We start from the raw sequence: 22,460 nt of genomic DNA on the forward strand, positions 1-22,460 counted from the left end.
AGGGTGTTCCGGAGCAGAGCCAACAGTTACGCGCCTAAGTTGCTATTTTAAAAGACGAGCATACATTTGTCATCTTCGTTCGTGTAATTTTACATCTCGCATTGCAAATTATCTTCCTAAATTTATATCAGACTTGTTTATTGTGTAGTACTGGCTGGGTAGCAGGTCTGAGTGAACTGGGGGGAGTTCAGGATGAAGAACCAGGAAGGTTTCAATGACCTGGAGAAGAACTGGATGAACCAGTGGAGGAATCAGAAAAATATTCATGTATGCTTTAAAATATACCTACTTCTGCATGTTAAGTCCTACTTTAGTTTTGCATGGAAAATATACACATATATTTTTTTAAATCAATAGGAAAAGTGAAAGCGTCCAATGTACTGAAATACTCACTTTCAATGCACTGCAAGTATTTGCACATAACCATACATATGCACGTTTGTTGCGGGATAGAGATATGTGTATTTTATAATACTCATGTATCTGATATGTGAGGATTATAAAATACTATGATAGATCTTAGCACAGCCATATATGCACATGCAGAATTGTTTGAAAGTTACCCACACAATTTGTCGCATGTATATTTAGAGAAAAAAATGGAAATCAAAAAACAAGAAAGAAGTAAGTGCTACATTGAAATGCAAATAATGTTTCATTGAATGGAATGTGAAGTCTGAGCTGCTGATGATCTAAATACTCACGGGATAAGTTCTTTAAATACCTTGCACTCAAGTTTTCCCCCTAGGCAACTTTCATCTCCCTTCATTAAAGAAAAACACCATCACATTTTATTAGAGATTCCATTAGGCCAGGAACTTGCTGCAAATAGCTTCAGGCTTCCAGCTTACAGGGGCACATTGTATGTTTTTATAAGAAATGGAAGGCCTTCCTCCTTTTAAATCAGTCCCCATTCTGCCTGCAACAAGCTCCCTCATCCCGCTATCCTCTTCATTCATAGGGAGGATAATTTTCAAAGACATTTCTGCAGATAGAACAGCAGCAATGAGCATTTGCTGAAATGAAATTTCCCCATTTTGTTTCACTTTTTTTTTTTTTAAACAAAAAAAATTAAATTTTGTTTTTCTGTGTTTCATTATTATAAAAAAAAAAAGTATGCTGCCTTAAAACAAAATCACTGCTAGGGCCCTCCCCTCCTGATCCCCTTCCCCCACCCTCTTATTATGTTTATGATCTCCACAGAACAGGAGCGATTCCTGATGGCTCCTGCCCCACTGATGCCGTGATTAAAAAAAATTGCATCGACAGACCAAGGATGGTGTCATTTTAACTTTCTTCTATCCAAAATGCTACTAGTCTGGGCTTGGCCAGTGCCATTTCGTAAAGCAAAATTAACAGTGGTGCTAGCATGGGACTGCCAGCTCCATTATCAATTGCTGTACCAACAGGGCAGGAGCAACTGGGGATCAATTCTACCCCATGAAGAACATCAATCTGGTAAGACAGTTTTGAGATGGGGATGGAAGAATTAAGACACAGGAGGGGTTTTTTAATGTGTGGTGGGCGGGGGGTAGGGAGAAAGAGGCTGACATTTTTATTTGTTTCTTTTAAAATTTTGTTGGCATTTTTTATGTTAAATGAAAAAAAACCCCCAAAAACAAACAAAATTTTAAAAAATGTACAAAATATGGAAAAAAAACCCCCCAAAACAAAATTAAAATTTAAAAGTCTGTGCAGGTGCCTATAAAACAGTGCTTTGCCCACAGAAATGGCTTGTTTTAAAATCGTCTGCCCAATACGTAGGCAAATTTATTCACATACTGGCAGATTTTAAAAGCGCTATGTGGGTCAAAGCCGGGAGATATGCGCGTGACTCTGCCCGGTGCAAGCCGCGCAGATCTTTAAAAATGTACAAGTACACGTGTATCTCCCAGTACATGCACAAATCACAAATTTCAAAAAAAGGTCAGGGTCTGGGCAGGGCATGGGTGGGCCGAGTCTGTAATATGAAATCTGTACTTCAGTATTTATGTGCACAAGTGCGCGCCGGGCCTTTACCACAGTAACTTTAAATCTGCTATGCACGGTGTGAAAGAAATAAAATAAAAACAACTAGTGGGGTTTTAAGGGTCAGGGCTAATAGGGTAAAAGGGAGGCAAATTAGAGGGTTTTAGGAAGTCCTCTCCTTTACTGGGGCAAACTGCGAATGAATTGGGAAAACAGGTAATTGCGTCGACACGCGTATCTATTAAAATCCTCCCCACTTACACGATCGAGTCTGTATTCGTGCGCACATGTACGCATGTATAGCTGATTTTATAACGTGCAGATTTGCGCGTATGTTATAAATTCGCCATATCCATGTGTGCGAGCGGGTCTTAGAATCTACCTTTATGCAGGCAAATGTAACTACTATTGTAGCAATTTTCAAAAGCCCACTTACTCGAGTAAATGCTTTTTAAAATCAGGCCCATTGGTCCTTGTGATGAACTCAGGGGGGTTTACACACACTGAAGCAGCTAGGAGAGGATAAAACCAGATGGACCATGAGTTGGCTAGGGGATGATAAAACTTGGCAAACCAGGAAACACAAGGCAAGGAAATGTAGTTTGCAGACTTTCTGTAGTCACAGAGAGTGGTGTGAATAATTAGGAGTCACAGTTTAGGCAAATAACAAGGCGGTCAGCCCTGTTGGGGAAGTTAAAAGAGAGAGAGCGCACTCTTCTTTTAGTCGGAGGAGGAGGAGGAGAGACACAGAACCAGAGAGAATGGGCCTAGAATCCACCCTAGAATTTTGATATCTTTTCATTTAAACCTTTATCGTTTACTGTTATGTTACCAACAGTTCCAGTAAACATTCTATCATTATTTTAATACCGTTCCTTGTACACCGATATGATGTGTAAATGAACTTTGGTATAAAAAAGCTTTAAATAAATAATAAATAAATGGGCTTGCCCAGCTGTAAGAATAGAGGTGTGCTGGCTGTTGGCTTGGGTATTGCAGTGAGTAGGGAGTCCTGGGGACCTGAGCTGCCCTGCAGCATGCAGAAATCCTGGTGTCTCGAAAAGGAAGTTTGTAAAGTAATGGCTGGTGTATGGAATAAAGTGGGGTTTTGTTTTGGTTTTTTTTTTGTAAGTAGCTGCCTCTGAGTGTCTGTTCCAAAGAACTGTCAGCAGCTTGCGCATGACCCTGTTACAGTATTGTAGGCATTGTTCGTTTACACAGACAGAGCGTAGGCATTTCTGGAAGCAGAGCAGGAGTAGGGTTTGGATTTACATTGCATATTTTTGATTTTCAAAAGTTTCTGTGTACAAATTTGCAGGTGTAATTGTGTTTGTTTTGTTTTGGTGGTGATAAATTCTCAAAGCGAGCATACTCGCATAAGCTCGCTTTGAGAACTGGTGTGTGCGTTTGTTAACTTTCTTACCTAAGGGGGTAATTTTGTAACTGCCCACAGAGCTTCAAAGTCAGCCATCCATGGACTTTACACGAATTTTCAAAAGGAAAGTCTGCAGATACTTTGCCTTAGGAAATTATCCAGGAAAATGTATGCTAATTGCTGCTAATCCCAATATATATGTTTTCCCAATATATAACAAATCTGGCTGCTAGGCAGCCCACTCACCAGCAGAGGTCCTCACTGAGCCATGCTCGCATCCATTCTTACCGCTGCCTTAAAGGCTGCATGACTCAGCAAGGCCCTCCCCCACAGTATCCTTGGTGCCTCATCATCAGATCACCTTGGCTCCTTGTGTTTCCTTTTGTTTCTCTGTGGCCCTTAGCAGCTTTCTTGCCTTGCCTTGTGCCAGTGTGAGTGTTTAGGTCTTTTTAGCTGTACCTCTCTAGTCCCTATTCGTTCCCCAGTTCTTGTCTAGGCCTCTCTGTGGCCTTTGTCTGTTGCCTGTCTTGTCGGGTATCTACTCTGTCTTGCCATTGGTTCCTTTGTCAGTATCAATGTAGACCTTACCCTGTTCTTGTCTGGTCTGGTCTTCCCTGTGGCCCCCTTGCTTCCCTTGGGCCTCCCAGTGGCCTAGCTCTCTTTTGTCTTCCTTGCCCTGCTTGTGTCTCTTTGTCCTCTCTGTCTGGTCCTTGCCTTGGCCTCCCCCAGTGGTCTACCTGTCTGAATCCTGCCTTGCACCCCTGTTAGAGTTTAGCCTGTGTTTTAACCTGTTCCAGCCTGGGTGGTTTGACACTGTTCCTGCCTTGCTTTACTGTGTTTCTGCTTCGCCCAGCTTCACCTAGCCTTGAATCCTTGGCCTGTTTTGCCTTACCTCCCAATCAGCCTCCCTCAGACTAATCTTCTGCTGCTTACCTGGTCTGACTCCCTGCCCTTGTTTTGCTGACCTCCGCCTGGACTTTGACCTTGCCTGACCCTGGGAACACCTCTTCTCCTTCCAGTTAAAAGTACGCACAGGGGCCCTACACGTGTACCTCTATCTGTATATAGGGCAGGCAATTTTCAAAAAGCCCATTACTGCCAATAAAGTGCCATTTTCCCCATAGAAACCGCATAGACAGTGACCCACTACAAGTCAAACATTACAAAGTATAAGTTGCTGGAATTCTTTTTCCTTGGCGTTGGTGCAGAATTGCATTTTATCTAATTAGAATGATATGATCTATATATACCGATTCCAACCTTCATCTTAAACCCTAATACTTCTTTAATAAGTTTACGCAAAAATTAAACCTTTGTCTCATTTAACATGTTATACTCTGCTTTTGCTGAGATGTTATATATATATATATTTTCTCTTTGTATTGTGTTATAATTCATAATTTATAACTGTTCATTGTATGAATTTGTTACACTGTAAACCGGAATGAAGGCACTCAGCTATATTTCGGTATAAAAAAAGAATATAAATAAATAAATAAATAAATAAATAAATAATTATCTGCTGGTTAATTAATTTCATTATTTATTTTTTAAATTTAGGATTATTTATCAGCCGCACAATCCGAAGGTCAAGGCGGCTTACAATGATGCATACATAAGATTTTAAAACATCATAAACACGTAAAAACACAAATAAAATAAACCAGAACTAATAAAATGCTAAACAGATAAAACAGACTGAGCTATAAGAATAATAACACTCAGATACATAAATAGATGCCTAAATGCAGGCAGAGCTTATAAAATAATAAGTATAAATAAAATAAATAGCTTCCTAAAAAAGATCATGTGACAATAAAACCGAACATGCAAAACTATTAGGTGCTCCATAACAATCACCAAAAAAACTAAAATTATTAGGACTGAAATCCTTACATAAAGAGTCATGTTTTTAAGGTCTTTTTTTTTTTGTTTGGTTTTTTTTTTTTAAAGAACTCTGATATCCACCGTATCAGCTCAGGCACTGAATTCCATAAGATGGAGCCTGCAACAGAGAAAATGCACTCCTTAGTTTCTACTCTCTGAGATGCTGACCGTAATCACATAGATGTATAAGACTCTCACAGTTGTATACGCCATTCTCTCGCATGTTTAAGATCTCCTACCTGTACAAAGTTGACTGTAGTGCCTCTCGCCAAGTGCACACACTACGATTTTATAGTTCTTAATCCCTCCGGTGGCCCTCTTTCACCACCGGTCCTTCCTCCCTGCCTTGCCCTTCTCCTCCTGCTCTTCTCTCCTCCTCCTTCCAGCTGCTCCCCTCTCCCCCTACCCCGGTTTTATGTTATTTCCATCTTTCTGTTACATTGTAAACCGGCATGATGTACCCACGAATGTCGGTATATTTTAAAAGTTTATAAATAAATACATAAATAAATGTGCTATGTGAACTGAGGGAACGTCTGAAAGATCTAAGGGCTTCTGTAGGGCTGGACTCCAACCATGGGACTGCTAGGTTATTAAGGATTTTGTGAAGCAGCACTAAGATTTTAAATTTGATTCTCCAGCAGACAGGCAGCCCATGCAAAGGAATCAGAACTGGAGTTAGATGATCAAAATTACTTTTGCCAAGTAAAATCCGAGCAACATGAGTCTGGAAAATCTGAAGTGCTCTTAAAGATCTATCTGGCAAATCAGTCATCAAAGCGATACAGTAATCAACCCCAGAAAATAAGAGTTTGTAAAACAGTCCGAAAGTCACTAGGCTCTGAAAGGGGGCCTTCAGTCGTCACAACATCCTGAGTTTATAATTACCAACTATGATTAAATTCTTAATATGTATTTTAAGACAAATTGGGATCAATCAATATCTCTAAATCATGAACGTGAGGAACAAAATTGATCATATGCCCCTCAAACACAAAGGAGGGAGGGTACTTTTGAACAGGAAATCTGCTTAAGATCAACAAATCAGTTTTCTCAGTGTTCAGTGACAATATATTTTTTATGGCTAATAAATACATTTCTAATTGTTTAAAAAGGGCTTTAAAAAAACTGAACGTCATCAGCGTATATTTTAAAGTTCAAACCTAAACCAGAGAATAACTTGCATAACGGGGTTAAACAAACATCGATCAAGGTGGCCTATAAGGCTGAACCATGTAACATGCCAATTTCAACTGGGTACCAACTGGAACGAACTGCCTATACGAACCTGCTGCAGATGATTAGTTGGAATTGACGGACCTCAGAACTGGAGAACCGTTGGGTCAGACACAAGCAAAGCCTAAAGCAAAAGCAGAAATCAAGCGTTAAGACTTCCTCTGAGCAACGTTACTAGCTCAAGCAGACAGAGTTGTCATTTCAAGTGGACATAACACACTTGTTTTTTCACAACCTGTACTGTATCACTGTTATTACAATTTCAGCCCTGTTGTGGTATCACTATCCAGACTGCAATTAAGGCAGTGGCCTCTGATGGCTTTATGAATGCGTGTGTGCATTACAACAGACCTTTTTTTTTTTTTTTTTTTTTTTTAAGTGTCAGGAGTAACTGCATCTTTTGTTCATGTGTATAGACTACATTTATCATGTCAAGCAACTAAAACAGGGTCCTTATTATGGTTTAGCTGTTTATGACAAAAAAAAAAAAATACGTAAGCAAGGTTCACCAGATAATCAGAAAGAGGATCTGTCGCAGCTCCATTAATAGATCATGTTCTGTACTACTTACTTGCACACGAGCTCCTCTTACAGAATCATAAATAAGCTTGTAAATATGACAGCAGTAAAAAAAAAAAATAGAATGAACTTCAGCAGCAACAATACTACCCCTGAAATATGGTTTATAATAGCAACAGAGACTTACAGGAGCTCAAAACTCCCATGGGACAAAAGCCTTCAATAAAACTCTGACTGAAACATTAACTGTGATCCAGTGGCCATTATTATGTGGATAGTATTTTGTTTGTTTGTCATGTACACAGAAGGGGTAATTTTCAAAAGGATTTATGCTCTTAAAAACTGGGTTTTTTGCTCATAAATGCACTTAATCGGTGCATAAGTGGGCTTTTGAAAATTGCTACGAGTTGTGCCATTGAATTGTCAATAGGTTTTGTGTGTGTAAGGGGCACCAACTTTCAAATGGACTTGCGGGCACATATACACACACGTGTGCATCAGCGCAATCCCAGAAATGTGGCAATTTTATAACGTGCACATTATAAAAATAGCCTAGGTGTGGGCATATGTGCCCCTAAATTTTAAGCTTGTGCATGCCCAGCAGTGTAAGTTGGATTTGAGCTGCAAAACTAAGGGAATTTCATAACAGGCGTGTGTCCATACAATGACTGGTTCCACCAGTTCACCCAATCTAGGGCTACGTCCTCCAAACCTCCCCACAGTTACCCCAGACCCTTAAACCCATCACAGAGGCCTGGAAATACTTTTATTAAGACTTACATGTCCTTCATAGCGGGAGTAAATTTACGTAACACTGGCCATGAACGAAGTCAATCATGTACTTGCACGCATATCTCTTTGCCCCGCCCTGGAATACATGCACATCTCCCAATTTTAACATGCACCTGGCTTTTAAGCTTCACCTTTAAGTGTATAAGAACATAAGATATGCCATACTGGGTCATACCAAAGGTCCATCAATCCCAGTATCCTGTTTCTAACAGTGGCAAATCTAAGTCACATGTTCTTGACAAGTACCCAAACATTAGATAGCTCACAAGTTACTATTACTTATGAATTACCATAGCAGTTTATGGATTTAACCTCTAGGAACTCATCCAAACTTTTTTTAAACTCAGTAACACTAACTGCTGAAACCACATCCCCTGGCAATGAATTCCAGAGTTTAACTATGCGCTGAATGAAAAAGAATTTTCTTCAATTTGTATTAAATGAGCTACTTGCTAACTTCATGGAGTCCCCCCCTGGTCCGATTTATATTAACTTGTTCAAGTCCTTTCATGATTTTGTATAAATGGGCTTTTGAAAATTGCCATGATGTATGCTACTTTTACTTACATAAATCCTTTTAAAAATTACTCCCCATGCTATACATTCACTTGTTGAACTGAGATGCAAAATGTGAAAACCAATGCTATGAACTATTAACTATTCAGATATCTGAAAGGTTTTTAATATGCACAAATTATGAACCTTTTCCATTGAAAAGCAAACTAGAACTAGGGGGTCACAAAATTAAACTCCAGTGGGGATGACTTAGAGCCAAAATCAGGAAATATTTCCTCACGGAGAGGGTGGCGGAGGCCTGGAATGCCCTGCCGGAAGAGGTGGTGAGGATGAATACAGTAAACAAATTCAAATTGTCATAGGATGACAATGCCGATCCCAAAAGGCTAGAGGTTGGAAATGAAGAACAGGGTGCATGGGGGTAACCTGCACAGCGCAGTAGTTACTACCCTTAACTGAAACATGTCGATAACATGCACAGAGTGGCAATTACTAGGGGGTAACCTCCATGGAGGGCATCTACTACCCTTAACATAAAGCGGCAGTTACTACCATGAGAAACTTGCTGGGCAGACTGGATGGACCATTTGGTCTTTTTCTACTGTCATTACTATGTTACTGTGTAGCTTACTAATTAGACATTTATTGGTATGGCCCTTAAGTTTCTGAGAAGTTCATTTATTGAAGGCAAAGGAAAATGGTTTTCTTCTATACGTCAGATCGGTCAAAATTATTGGTGCTCAGGACTGCCAAATCTTGGATGTGCTCTCAAAAGATATATAAAATCCCATCTCGAGCCAAAAGAAGAGGCATATTTATCTCTAAATGTCCTCTGAGCTCCACATATCTCTTTAAAATAATGGGCAAAGATGTTTAATGTTAATTATTCCACATCATAAATTATCGACTCCTAGGCTTACAAACCTACAGTCACTTTGTTATCACTTCATCTTTACCTATTGTTTTACGAGATATGAGGGGAACACTGTGTTTCTGGTCCTTGGATCAGGCTGTCTCTCATACTTCAGTCGCTGGTGCTTCTTGCACTTAGATGTAAGTTTGCAGATAGTGAGAGTTTATCAAAGCCCATCACAAAAAAACGGATATACGTGTGGACACGGTCTTTGGTGCTTGTACAGAAACGAAAGGTTCTAGAACAGTGTTCTTCACTAATTGTAAAGCGGGGGCCACTCTGCATCCAAAGGGGCTAGAGGAGGGCCGGCTAAAATTTTCCTGCATGGGGCCATGGGCCAATGACATTGCCAACTGTTGTGTCGGCGATATCGTGCCCCCACCTATCTCTCAAACCCCTCCCCCAAGCTTGTGCCACCTTTCTTTCTAAAAATTCCCGTGGACCTGGCCAGGGCCATTTTGTATGGCAAAATATACAATGGCACTAGCTTTGGTCTGTCGGCACCATTTGTAATAGTGGCAGCTGTGGGGCAGAAGGGACCGGGTAAGGGAACAGGGTAATGGAATCCACAAGGAGTGCTAGGGAGGACAGAGGGAGGGCCTGGGCATGTGTGTGTGGGGAAGGAGGGGTTCTGACAGTGAAGGCCTTATTTATTTATTTATTCTAACAAAGTGAATGAAAGCAAACAATCTTGTCCATTTTTCTTTTGTTTCGTTTTAAAAACTAAATGAAATGAAATGTTTGTTTCCAGCAAATGCACCTCACTGGAAGAGAGGACTGTACTTAGCTCAGAGACAGAATCTTTTTCCCTCATCCCTTGAGTAAACAGCTGAGAATCGAACGCCTCCCAGTATCGAGGAGTGCACTCAACCCCGGGAGAAAATCTAGCTCCCATCCTTCTAAGCAAAGAAAAGTGGACTCAGCTCAAGGTCAGCATCGCTTTCCTCTCTCTCCAGCAAACAGGAGAGCACTCAGCCCAAAGTCAGAATTTATCCCCCCTTCTCACCAGGAAAGAGGAGTGCACTCGGGTGAGAGAACGAATCCATCCCCCCATCCTGACATGTAGAGAGGAGTGCATAGCCCAGAATCAGAATTTATCCCCCATCTCACCAGGAAAGCAGCGTGCACTCAGCATATGGGATTCTCTTGCATCAAAGTTTTGGGATCATGCATCACCATCACTGTAATTATTTCCTTGACCGCAATCTGGAAAATGATCTGGAACTTGGGTGGTGATTTGAAGATCTCAAAAGATGGATCAATCCAACCATAATGTTAAGCAGTCTTCCCTTCCTGTCATTTTATTTGGTGACTGCACAAAGAAAATTGCGTGTGTAGAGGGAGCAATGAGGCTCTAACTATCTGTGGCAGTCTAAGGCCTCAGAAACATATGAGTCTCTGCAAACACTTTTCTCCCTCCCTCCCAGTACAACTCTGCTGCTGTGGGTTTGCTTTTTTCTGCTTGGTCAGAGAGTTCAGAGGAACAAAATGAAGAAGAAATTCCACCGAGAAGGAATGATCAAACAGACAATTTTTCCAGATGATAACTTGGATAAGGGAACAAAAAAAAATCAAAGGAAGGGGCCTTTCAGTACAGAAAATGGATTCAACTATACAACTAAATAAAATAAAAGCAGGAATGCACTCAAAATTGAACAATGTTTTCCTACCACTTTCAAGAATGTTTTGGTGCAAATTGATCAAGAATCCTTTGGTGCATATTATTACAAGAATGCGTCAGTGCATATTGATCAATAATGCTTTGGTGCATATTATAAATATAATACTTTGGTGCATATTATTACAAGAATGCTTTGGTGCAAGTTGATCAAGAATGCTTTGGTGCATATTATTACAAGAATGTGTCTGTGCATATTATAAAGAATGCTTTGGTGCATATTGAGGACTAGTCTAATGTGATGCACTTCAACAGCATTCTTACAGGACATTTGACATTTCTTTTCACATAGCCCTATCACCCTTGTTGTGTATTCTGGTCTTGTGTTTCATCCACTGTTAATGGAATGCTAATTTTGTATTCATCTTTTGTACATACTTTTAGACAAGGCACCCAATATGCAGATTGAGTTTTTATCAAAATGTGTGCTCTCTCAGGTAAAAGATGTTCTTTACTGTCTGGGAAAGTAATTATACATTCAGAATAATGTTTATGTCGGTTGGGGGGGTTGTCATAAATCAATTGTTTGTTCTATTTGTTATTCAAAATTTTGTACTTTCAAGCAACACACGCTATTAAAGGATTGCTTTTGGACTAGATGTACTTGAAAAATAAAAAATGGTTTCCACCGATGATGGCTGAGAAGGGTATTAGTCGGAGTTGGGAACATGTAAAAATAAATCCAAGGTGAAGTTTATATTCGGCTGTTGGGAGAAGAGACAGAGGCTACCACTGCATTAAAACAGAGCAGAAAAAATCCTGCTCAGTAATAAATATTAATGACTTGAATGTGTATCTTGAAATTATTTAGCAGTATGCACAGTGGACTTAAGGAAAGGATAGGAGCAGGGCTTTACCCTGGCACCTTTCATACAAACTGTACACCAAACAACTTTATAAGCAGTTAGTCATTTGGTACATTTTACAAATGTAAATAAAATGACAAGCAAAAAAAAAAAAAAAAAAAGTAAAAATTAGAGAATCATTGGTTTTATGCTTTTGACCACTCATTCTACCAGCACTCCTCATAAATCACGAACAAACTATTTGTAAGTCATTACCATAGGAAGAGTGTGTCTTGGCTAACCTATTACAATATTGCAAATCTGAGGCAAACTCATTGTATTGTGCTGGTACTGCTGCATTACAATACCTTTCTCTAAAAATCAAGTAAAAATAAAATTGTGTATGTTTTATTGTACACCCCCGCCCCACAAACCTTTTTTTTTTTTTTGGAAGGGTGGGCATTAAATACTTCTAAATAAAATAAAATAATGTAGCAATTCATATTATTACAATAAGTCTATCAGACTGTATGGTGTTACCCAAGGAACAAGAATGATTTACTGTGCTTCCGGCTATAAATAGCCAGAATGAAACAAGCTAAGCGGTATTACAAAGGGAGAAAGGATTTCAGACCATCTAGTCCTGAAGAGCAGTGGAACACTCTCTGGAAAACAAATTTAGCTTGTAACCCTTTGAAAATATTATTTCGTTCTTATAAAAAGTTTTAGTAATGTAATATCAAGGAATGAAAAGCAATGTACTTTCCTGTCTATTCTTATGACATTTTAAAATATAACTACTTGGAAAGCACTTCACAGGATTAAGAATTATAAAAAAGAACGGTCTCGCTTATGGGGTGAGAAAGTAGAAAGTGGAAATAATAGAGTCGTGGAAGCCCAGGGAATGAGATGAGACGATAAAAAAAAAAAAAAGGTGCCATTTGACTTATGAGACAGTGTCCAACACCTTCTATGTGTCAGACCACAGCATGCTCAATCTGAGAGATGAACGATTCATTTCCCATAGGCAAGTACCTAGCAATTCCCTCCCTGCTCCACACACACACACACACACACACACACACACACACACACACACTCTCTCAGCCTTACTATGGTCTGTGATGTTGACAACATTCACCTCAGCCACATCAGTTCTGGAAAATGCATCAAAAAGTGATGTTACAGCCAAAGGGGTGTTTTTCTTTGTCTCTGGAAACGAGGAATAGGAATTAATTTTCTCTCCAGCCTCCCAGCTCAGAATGCTCCTTTACACATGCACTTCAACTCCTGTTCCAAATTTCCTCACGTTATACTGTACGTGACCTTCTTACTGGAACCATCTCTCTGTGAATGCCTTCAAGATAGCAATAAAAATTGTCATTACATTTTTTTTTTCACTTGAAAATGGAGAAACTTGGTTTACTTTATATGGGTGCAATAAATAATCCAAAAGAAACAAAGTTTAAAAAAAAAGCATATTCATTACAAAATATCAATAACTAACAGTGGGGAAACAAGGTCATTATATCAAAAGAAATGCAACTCCATCTTAAGGAATCACATTAATTTTAATATCTACTTATGTGGGAATAAACAGAGACCCAACTGTTACGCGAGCTGTCTGCGGCAGACCCGCGGTTCGGCCCTTTCACCTCTCTCAAGTGACTCTAGTGCCTGGTCCCTAGTCTCTGGCGGCAGTAGGCTGCCGGCTCCATCCTCGGGCCATCCCTGGTATCTCCAGTCCAGCTACAGCTCCTGGTACCCCGCATCGTTCCTCCCCGAGTGGCTTGCGGAGAGATGCTGCTACTCGGCGCCGTGCCCCTCCCTAGGTGCTTGTGCGCATCACTGTGACTTAAGTAGGGCCCGTGGCGGGAACCGAGCCATGGCCCCGGATGATGACGACAGTGGCGCACCGGTATATAAGCCCGGGCTCCGCTCCCTAGCTTTGCCTTTGCAACAGGTCTCCTCGCTGGTTGAGTACTTGTTGCCTCCTGAGGGATTCTCCTCGTTCCTGATCCTCGCTGACTCCTGTTCCTGGTTTCCTCATTCATGTGTTCCTATTCTCCAAACTACCTTCGGATTGCCTTCTCGGATTTCCACCTCTGCTTTGCCTGACCACGCCATTGACTCTCTCCAAGCCCAGACCTCTGCTTTGCCTGACCACGCCGTTGACTCTCTCCAAGCCCAGACCTCTGCTTTGCCTGACCACGCCGTTGACTCTCTCCAAAGCCCAGACCTCTGCTTTGCCTGACCACGCCATTGACTTTCTCCAAGCCTGGACCTCTGCTTTGCCTGACCATGCCGTTGACTCTCTCCAAGCCCGGACCTCTGCTTTGCCTGACTATGCTGTTGCCTCTCTCCAGACCCAGACCTCTGCATTGCCTGACTACTGCGTTGTCTCTCTCCAGACCCAGACCTCTGCATTGCCTGACTACGTCTGCCTATCTCCTCGCTCAAGACCTCAGCCTTGATTGCCACCACTTCCAGATTGCTGCCAGCCCTGAACAAGCTTGTCTCTCGACGCCTCTTCAGTCTACGCCCTGGACATGGCCTATTCAGGCCTTGGCCTGCTCTTGCTCGGGCGCCCCCTGTCAGACTTTGTTCCTTTGGCGCCCGTGTCTCCGGGACTCTACCTCATCCAGTACAAACTGTATCTTCCCTCTGTTGCTGTCTCTGGGCTGACCTCGATCCTTCTATCAACAACGACATATGGAGGCCCACCTAAGTCCAGCCAGCCCCGGTACCCAAAGGCTCAACCTGCAGGGAACGAGGGCTGGTATTGTTGAAGTGCCAGCTGGTCTCCGTCCATCAGCCCACACTGCCTGCCGATGGTGGGGACCCGTAGGATCCTTCCTGCAGGTTGCGTCAACCCCACCTTGGCCCAAGGGTCCACCTCCAGCGCAACACCAACTACTACTAGTTATACTTTCATTGGAATGACTGGACCTATTGACAGCATGGAGAGATTTCACTTATGTAAATAGGTCAGCAAGACTGCAGTGTGGACGGTTAGGAAGTCTCACTACAAAGAATCTAGAATGCCATGGTGGGGACTAGGTTTTATTTTGGAGGCATGCCGCAGAGACAGTGTTGGCAGTGAAGAGTTTTCAGGGTAAGCCACAGGAAGCACTGGATGGCAGCATATGGAGTTTCCCAGACGGCATGAGGGAATTTGATCTTTATTGTAGACATGCCTGGATTATTTTTTTGTTGTTGTTGTTGATGCTGTGGTCCTCCATGTTTGTTGTAAGCCATCCTGAGAGGGGAAGCCTCTTCCACTATGGTGTCTGTATGTGGGCCAAGAGTGTATAAGGCAGAGACTTACGAGGGAGCTGGCAGGGACACTCTCAGAAGCCCTCTTTCCAATTGGGTGTTGCAAGTGAGGGGACTGGACATCACCCAATATCGTCTCCCGAAGGAAGGGAGGGAGAGCAGGGGGAAAAGAGGGAAGAGGGAAAAGGGAAAAGGGAAAAAGGGCACTGAATGACTGGATTTCTTCTGCTGTATAGTAAAGAACACCAATAAAATGCAAAGAACCATAAACAATGTTGTTAACAATACTGAAAATTTCTTTTATATACAAGATGTTTTTTATATATGCTAAAGATGCAATTATTCCTGAGATGGCACAGTATGTTCACTGTCCTTTAATCAAGAATGACTATTCAAGAATAGCTGTCAGATAAGTTCTTTAAGGTGTTAAGTATTAACCCAAAATATGAACAGTAGGCTCAAGAACTTAATGCTTTGGATTCACTTTTCTTTACAGGTGTCCCTGTTCCTGCCACCAGGCAGTAACAAAAAAGTAGTTTGTTCTTTTTTTTTAACTTTAAGACTGTCTGGTTATTCTTGTTTTCCTTTATTAAACCTTTTCTACTCAGAGTTGTCATGTAGCTGTCTCTTTCTTTGTCTGTGTAGGTGTACACTCTTTGAGCCTGTGTCTTTCCTGTGAGTTGGTCTAGCCAGACTGTAGGCTGCGGTGCAAATATACTTAGCTCAAATTCTGTAGCTTGGTTTCTTTGTAACTGGTTCCTATATCTTGATCCTGTATTTTGGTTCTCTCCAGAAAAAAAATAAAAGGATCACAATGTTTTCCTATATTCTCTGTGTTTGGAGAGAATAAAAAGACGGTTAGTGTCTTTTATAGCAGTTGCACTGACTGCAGCATTCACACTGTTTGTGCCACAGTTTCCTTCCCTTGAACAACAACTGTGAAACAAAGGTAGCATTGGTGGTTCTCCAGTTAACTTGGATTTGCTTTGCTACGGATTATCAAAATCTACTATTGTCCTGGGTAAACTTTAACAGTCTTTGAGGTTGCAGGTTGCTGCAGCCTTAAGCACTTACTGGCTGTGGAAAACTCAATCTCACACAGTTTCAGAGATAAAATCTTAAATTATTCTGGAGTAACAACAATAGTGAGTTCTTTCTGTAAAGGATTCCCACAGAAAAACTTGGATCTCTTACCAGAACAGGTGAGGCAAATAAATATTAACTTTCAAATTCTTCAACAATAAAGATTATTCAGTTCAGTCCTAATAAGCTGAATTTGAATAAACATGCGTCTTCAGCTGGGCAATTACCATTAACTAACCTGATTGTTATCCTCTGTACTTAGCTTAAGCAATAAACTGAATATACTTATTATTTTGTAGTATCTTCTTCTTTTTGTCACCAGAACAGGAACTGTGCAATGGCAGGAGCAATGCTTTTGCCTCTGTCCTGTTACAGCTACTTTTCCTTCTTTGTTTTCTTTCTCTCTTTGATGCTGTTTCTTTCTCTCTATTATTTTCTTTTTCAAATGTGGCTTTCTTTCTCCAGCCTGCTTCAACTGCTGCCTTGCTTCTCAGATGCTACTTTCTTTCTGGCAAAAGGACGTGACGCCAAACCCTTTTTTCTGATCTGGGGTACCCATCCTCTGCTAATAATTACAGAGAAAATAGTACCCAGGGGGTCCTTGGAGATAACATTTACCATTATAAAATTTTCAATTTTTCCCCTGCTTATAATAGCCAGCAGGAATGATCATTTTTGGCACAGACTAGATCACTGAAATAACTTTCAGTAACCTTAATTAAACTGAAGCACTGCAGGGAATAGGGTATCCTTCCACTGGTCTCTTCACTGAATTTGCTTACAAGGAGAAAACCTCATGGAATTTCTAATTACTTGGCAAGTTCTAATTACTTGGCAATATCTACAAGCAATGATATTCGCTAGCACAGATTATTGTAACTCCCTGCTGTTAGGACTACCTCAATCTACAATTCGGCCTCTGCAAATATTGCAAAATTCCGCTGCCAGAGTTTTGACTGGCAATAAAAAGAGTGACCATATTACAGGAACACTTGCTGAACTCCACTGGCTTCCAATTGAACAAAGAATACAATATAAAGCACTTTGTATAATCCATAAACTAATCCACGATGATAAAGCCGACTGGGTTAACATGGCACTGCGCGTGCATGTACCACAAAGAAACCTGAGATCTGCAAATAAAGCTCTACTAACTGTCCCCTCTGTCAAATCAGCACATCTCACGCAAGTAAGGGAAAGAGCACTGTCACTGGCTAGTCCTGTACTCTGGAATACCATGCCACTCGAAATAAGACTACAGACAAATCTGAAATTATTCAAAACTAATCTGAAAACCTGGCTTTTTAAACAAGCATTTTATAAAGATAAAGAAAAGGAGAAAAATAGTTGAGCGATAAGGATGCACCAAGCTAGACGTTTTTAGTAACCTACATAAGCATATTAATGTTAAAAATCAAACTGCCTAATTTGTTCCTAACAATCAGGTTTAATTTACACACCTAGTTTATTATTTTACATTGTTACCATACTATGATGGCACACGAGTAATTTGTAATCTATACCACCCATATTTCTCTTTATCATGCCCTTCTGTAAACCGTTGTGATGGTATTTAACTTGATGGTATAGAACATTTTTTAAATAAATAAATAAATAAATAAATAAAATAAGTTTCCAAGCTCGAATCTCAGCAAGGAAGTCACAGTGAAATCCTGAACTGGATTCTTGCTTAGACTGGAGTCCCAGCACAAGGGCTTTCCTGGCCACATAAACACACCAAACCAGCCTTGCACAAGTGATGAGGGCTAGCACTGTTCACTGGCCAAAATGGTGATACGGCCAGTGAAATGCTAAGAGAAATTAGGGAAGCTAACCAAACTGGTAGTGCAGTAATAATGGGAGATTTCAATTACCCAAAAGTCAACAGAGGCAAACCTTGCACATAAGCAAGTCCACTGAGCAACAAGTGCAAGCAAAAAGATAAAGTTCCATTCACAGTTCAGAAGTGTATTTATTGTATATTCTGGTAATCAAAATTCATTCAATCAGGCAACTCCTTTTCGTGAACAGAAGCAATTTTTTACCCCAATATTGACTGGGTAAGTGAAACATCATGGCATGCTAGAGAGATAAAGTTCCTGGATGGAATAAAAGACAGTTTTATGGACATCAACTGGTAATAGAACCCCATTGACAAGAATGGTGTGTACGTTGCCTTTTTCCCATCAAGTGATGCAAATCAAAGATATAGTCTATCGGCATTGGGCTATTATTAAAGATGATAGAGTGTTTAAAGATTTCCCCATTTTTGCTTACAAGAAGAGACGCGCCTTGAGGGATATGCTAACTTCGACGATTTTAACCACATCAAGGTTGTTAAATGAACAGAAAGGACAATACCAATGTGGTCATTGTGTAGTACACCCTCAGGTATATATGACAACTTCTTTGGTAATACCATCTACAGGTCGCACATACTATTTGCCTAAGAAATTTGATTGTGAAACAGCTCAAGTAATATATGTAATTTTATGCCCATGTGGGCTGTATTACATAGGGCATACCAAAAGAAGGATAAAAACTAGAATTATTGAGCATCTTAGTAACATACGTACACAGAGAGAAAATGCACCATTAGTACAGCATTGGCAAGAGAAAAGGCATGGTGTTCAGGATTTAAGATTTTGTGTACTTAATCAAGTTGAATTAAGCAGAGGAGGAAATATATCAAAAGTGTTGACAAAGAAGGAACAACGATATATATTCCAGTGGTGAACGGTGACCCCTGGTGGTTTAAACTTAGAAATAGAATGGAATGCATTTCTATAATGGAACCTGGAAGATGTGGTAGGCCTGATTGACAAAGTGAAGAGTAGTAAATCATAGGGATGTGAATCGTTTTAGGACGATTAAAATTATCGTCCGATAATTTTAATATCGTCTTAAACCGTTATGGAACACAATACAATACAGATTCTAACGATTTATCGTTATAAATCGTTAGAATCGTGAGCCGGCACACTAAAACCCCCTAAAACCCACCCCCGACCCTTTAAATTAAATCCCCCACCCTCCCGAACCCCCCCCCCAAATAACTTAAATAACCTGCGGGTCCAGCGGCGGTCCGGAACGGCAGCGGTCCGGAACGGGCTCCTGCTCTGAATCTTGTCGTCTTCAGCCGGCGCCATTTTCCAAAATGGCGCCGAAAATGGCGGCGGCCATAGACGAAAAAGATTGGACGGCAGGAGGTCCTTCCGGACCCCCGCTGGACTTTTGGCAAGTCTCGTGGGGGTCAGGAGGCCCCCCACAAGCTGGCCAAAAGTTCCTGGAGGTCCAGCGGGGGTCAGGGAGCGATTTCCCGCCGCGAATCGTTTTCGTACGGAAAATGGCGCCGGCAGGAGATCGACTGCAGGAGGTCGTTCAGCGAGGGTTCCGGCGCCTCGCTGAACGACCTCCTGCAGTCGATCTCCTGCCGGCGCCATTTTCCGTACGAAAACGATTCGCGGCGGGAAATCGCTCCCTGACCCCCGCTGGACCTCCAGGAACTTTTGGCCAGCTTGTGGGGGGCCTCCTGACCCCCACGAGACTTGCCAAAAGTCCAGCGGGGGTCCGGAAGGACCTCCTGCCGTCCAATCTTTTTCGTCTATGGCCGCCGCCATTTTCGGCGCCATTTTGGAAAATGGCGCCGGCTGAAGACGACAAGATTCAGAGCAGGAGCCCGTTCCGGACCGCTGCCGTTCCGGACCGCCGCTGGACCCGCAGGTTATTTAAGTTATTTGGTGGGGGATTTAATTTAAAGGGTCGGGGGTGGGTTTTAGGGGGTTTTAATGTGCCGATTTTTCGATTTTTAACGATTTTTAACGATTTTTCACGATATTTTACCCCCCCAAACGGCAACAATACGATTCCCTCCCCCTCCCAGCCGAAATCGATCGTTAAGACGATCGAGGACACGATTCACATCCCTAGTAAATCACCTGGACCAGATGGTATATACCCCAGGATTATGAAAGAACTAAAAAATTAAATTTCAGACCTATTTCAATTAATTTCTAACATGTCATTAAAATCATCTGATGCACCTGAATATTGGAAGATTGCCAATGTAACCCCTATATTTAAAAAGGGATCCAGGGCTGATCTGGTAAACTATAAACCCATGAGTCTGACTTCAGTGCCGGGAAAAATCGTGGAAGCTGTTAAAGAATAAAATCATAGTTTGATTGGGACACAGCCAACATGGATTTACCCAAGGAAAGTCTTGCTCACAAATCTCCTAAATTTTTTTTGAAGGGGTGAATAAACTTGTGGGCAAAGGTGAACCAGCAGATGTGGTGCATTTGGATTTTCAAAAAGGTATTCGACAAAGACAAAGGATATAGCTGCACTGGAGAAAGTGTAGAGAAGGGCGACCAAAATAAGGGGCATGGAACGGCTCCCCTATGAGGAAAGGCTAAAGAAGTTAGGGCTGTTCAGTTTGGAGAAGAGACGACTGAGGGGGGGGGATATGTTAAAAGACTACAAAATCACAAAAGGACTTGAACAAGTTAATGTAAATTGGTTATTTACTCTCTCAGTTAATAGGAGAACCAGGGAGCACTCCATGAAGATAGCAAGTAGCTCTTTTAAAACAAATTGAAGAAAATTCCTTTTTCACACAACGCATATATCCCAGAGGTTATCCCAGCATCCCTTGCTGCTGTTCCTGCTGTGCTCTGTGCTCAGATGTGCCTCTATCACTCCCAGGGAGGAGGGATGTGGTAGCTTGTCACTGCTGCAGGAGCTTGGTAAGTACCCTCTGCTGCTTGACCTTTTCCTCCCATGCCTTTATTTTACTCTGTCTTAGCTTTGTTTTACTTTGATTTCTTTTATTTTACTTTTATGCCTACCTCTGCTGTGCTGTTAAAACCTGGCTCCGTTAAGAGTCCAGGCTATGATATCATCCTTGCTGGCTTGCTAGTGAACATGGGCAGCAACAGCCCTTCTCTTTCTTTTAAAAGCTGATAGCAAGGGGGAGAGAGCACCAAAAAAAAAAAAAAAAAAAAAAGGAGCAGCCCTGCTTCTGCAAAGCCCAGGTAATTTTTATTTAATAATAATTTTTGTTAACCTGTTCACATTGGGCCAGATTTTAATATCTACGTGCGGGCATAGATTTGTGCGTGTAACCCGGTGCACACAAATCTACACCTGATTTTATAACATGCGTGCGCAGCCGCATGCATATTATAAAATCCGGGGTCGGTGTGCGCAAGGGGGTGCACACTTGTGCACCTTGCACACGCTGAGCCCTAGGGGAGCCCTGATGGCTTTCCCTGCTCCCTCCGAGGCCGTTCCGAAATCGGAGCAGCCTCGGAGAAAACTTTCCTTCTGCCCCCCCCCCCACCATCCCCTCCCTTACCCACCCCCCAGCCCTACCTAAACCCCCCCCTAACCTTTATTTAGCAAGTTGCGCCTGCCGGCCGAGTGCCAGCACGCAATCCCTTGGCCTAGCGACCCTAGGGAAGCCTCTGGCCATGCCCCCACCCCGCCCACTCCCCTTTTTTCAAGCCCCGGGACATGCACGCATCGCCGGGCCTATGCAAAATAGGCTTGGCACGAGTAGGGCTTTTAAAATTTGCCCCATTGTGAATTAATAAATGTTAAATTTACAAGTTTTCAAATCTGCAAGTACCTCTGCATAAAGCAACTTCTGAACTGTTCCATATATTTTTTATTTTCAAAAGTGTCCTCCAGACTTCTCTCTTGCCACTGACAGATAGGACCGTCATTTATCTAATCTTTTGTTTAATGGACATTTAATCATTTAGCATTAAGGCCATTGCAGAAAGACTAAATGAATTCTTTGCTTCCGTGTTTACTAATGAGGATGTTGGGGAGATACCAGTTCCGGAGATGGTTTTCAGGGGTGATCAGTCAGATGAACTGAAGGAAATCACTGTGAACCTGGAAGATGTAGTAGGCCAGATTGACAAACTAAAGAGTAGCAAATCACCTGGAACGGATGGAATGCATCCTAGGGTACTGAAGGAATTAAAAAATGAAATTTCTGATCTATTAGTTAAAATTTGTAACCTATCATTAAAATCATCCATTGTACCGGAAGATTGGAGGGTGGCCAATGTAACCCCAATATTTAAAAAAGGCTCCAGGGGGCGATCCGGGTAACTATAGACCAGTGAGCCTGACTTCAGTGCCGGGAAAAATAGTGGAAACTATTCTCAAGATCAAAATCGTAGAGCATATAGAAAAGATATGGTTTAATGGAACACAGTCAACATGGATTTACCCAAGGGAAGTCTTACCTAACAAATCTGCTTCATTTTTTTGAAGGGATTAATAAACATGTGGATAAAGGTGAACCAGTAGATGTAGTGTATTTGGATTTTCAGAAGGCGTTTGACAAAGTCCCTCATGAGAGGCTTCTAAGAAAACTAAAATGTCATGGGATAGGAGGCGATGTCCTTTCGTGGA

At 41.5% G+C, this 22,460-nt stretch overlaps 1 long non-coding RNA gene across 1 annotated transcript in view; it reads right to left on the minus strand.

The window, feature by feature from the left end:
- Positions 1–5,258: 5,258 nt before the first annotated feature.
- LOC115082619 overlaps positions 5,259–22,460 on the minus strand; it is a 40,854-nt gene continuing 23,652 nt past the window's right edge. Inside the window, exons 2-3 of the long non-coding RNA XR_003854212.1 lie at positions 6,519–6,590; positions 5,259–5,348 (exon numbers count right to left, since the gene is read on the minus strand). This is a non-coding gene — a long non-coding RNA (uncharacterized LOC115082619). The remainder of the gene's footprint in view (positions 5,349–6,518; positions 6,591–22,460) is intronic.

This window comes from Rhinatrema bivittatum, unplaced genomic scaffold, assembly GCF_901001135.1.
Source record: "Rhinatrema bivittatum unplaced genomic scaffold, aRhiBiv1.1, whole genome shotgun sequence".
Classification (NCBI taxonomy): domain Eukaryota; kingdom Metazoa; phylum Chordata; class Amphibia; order Gymnophiona; family Rhinatrematidae; genus Rhinatrema; species Rhinatrema bivittatum.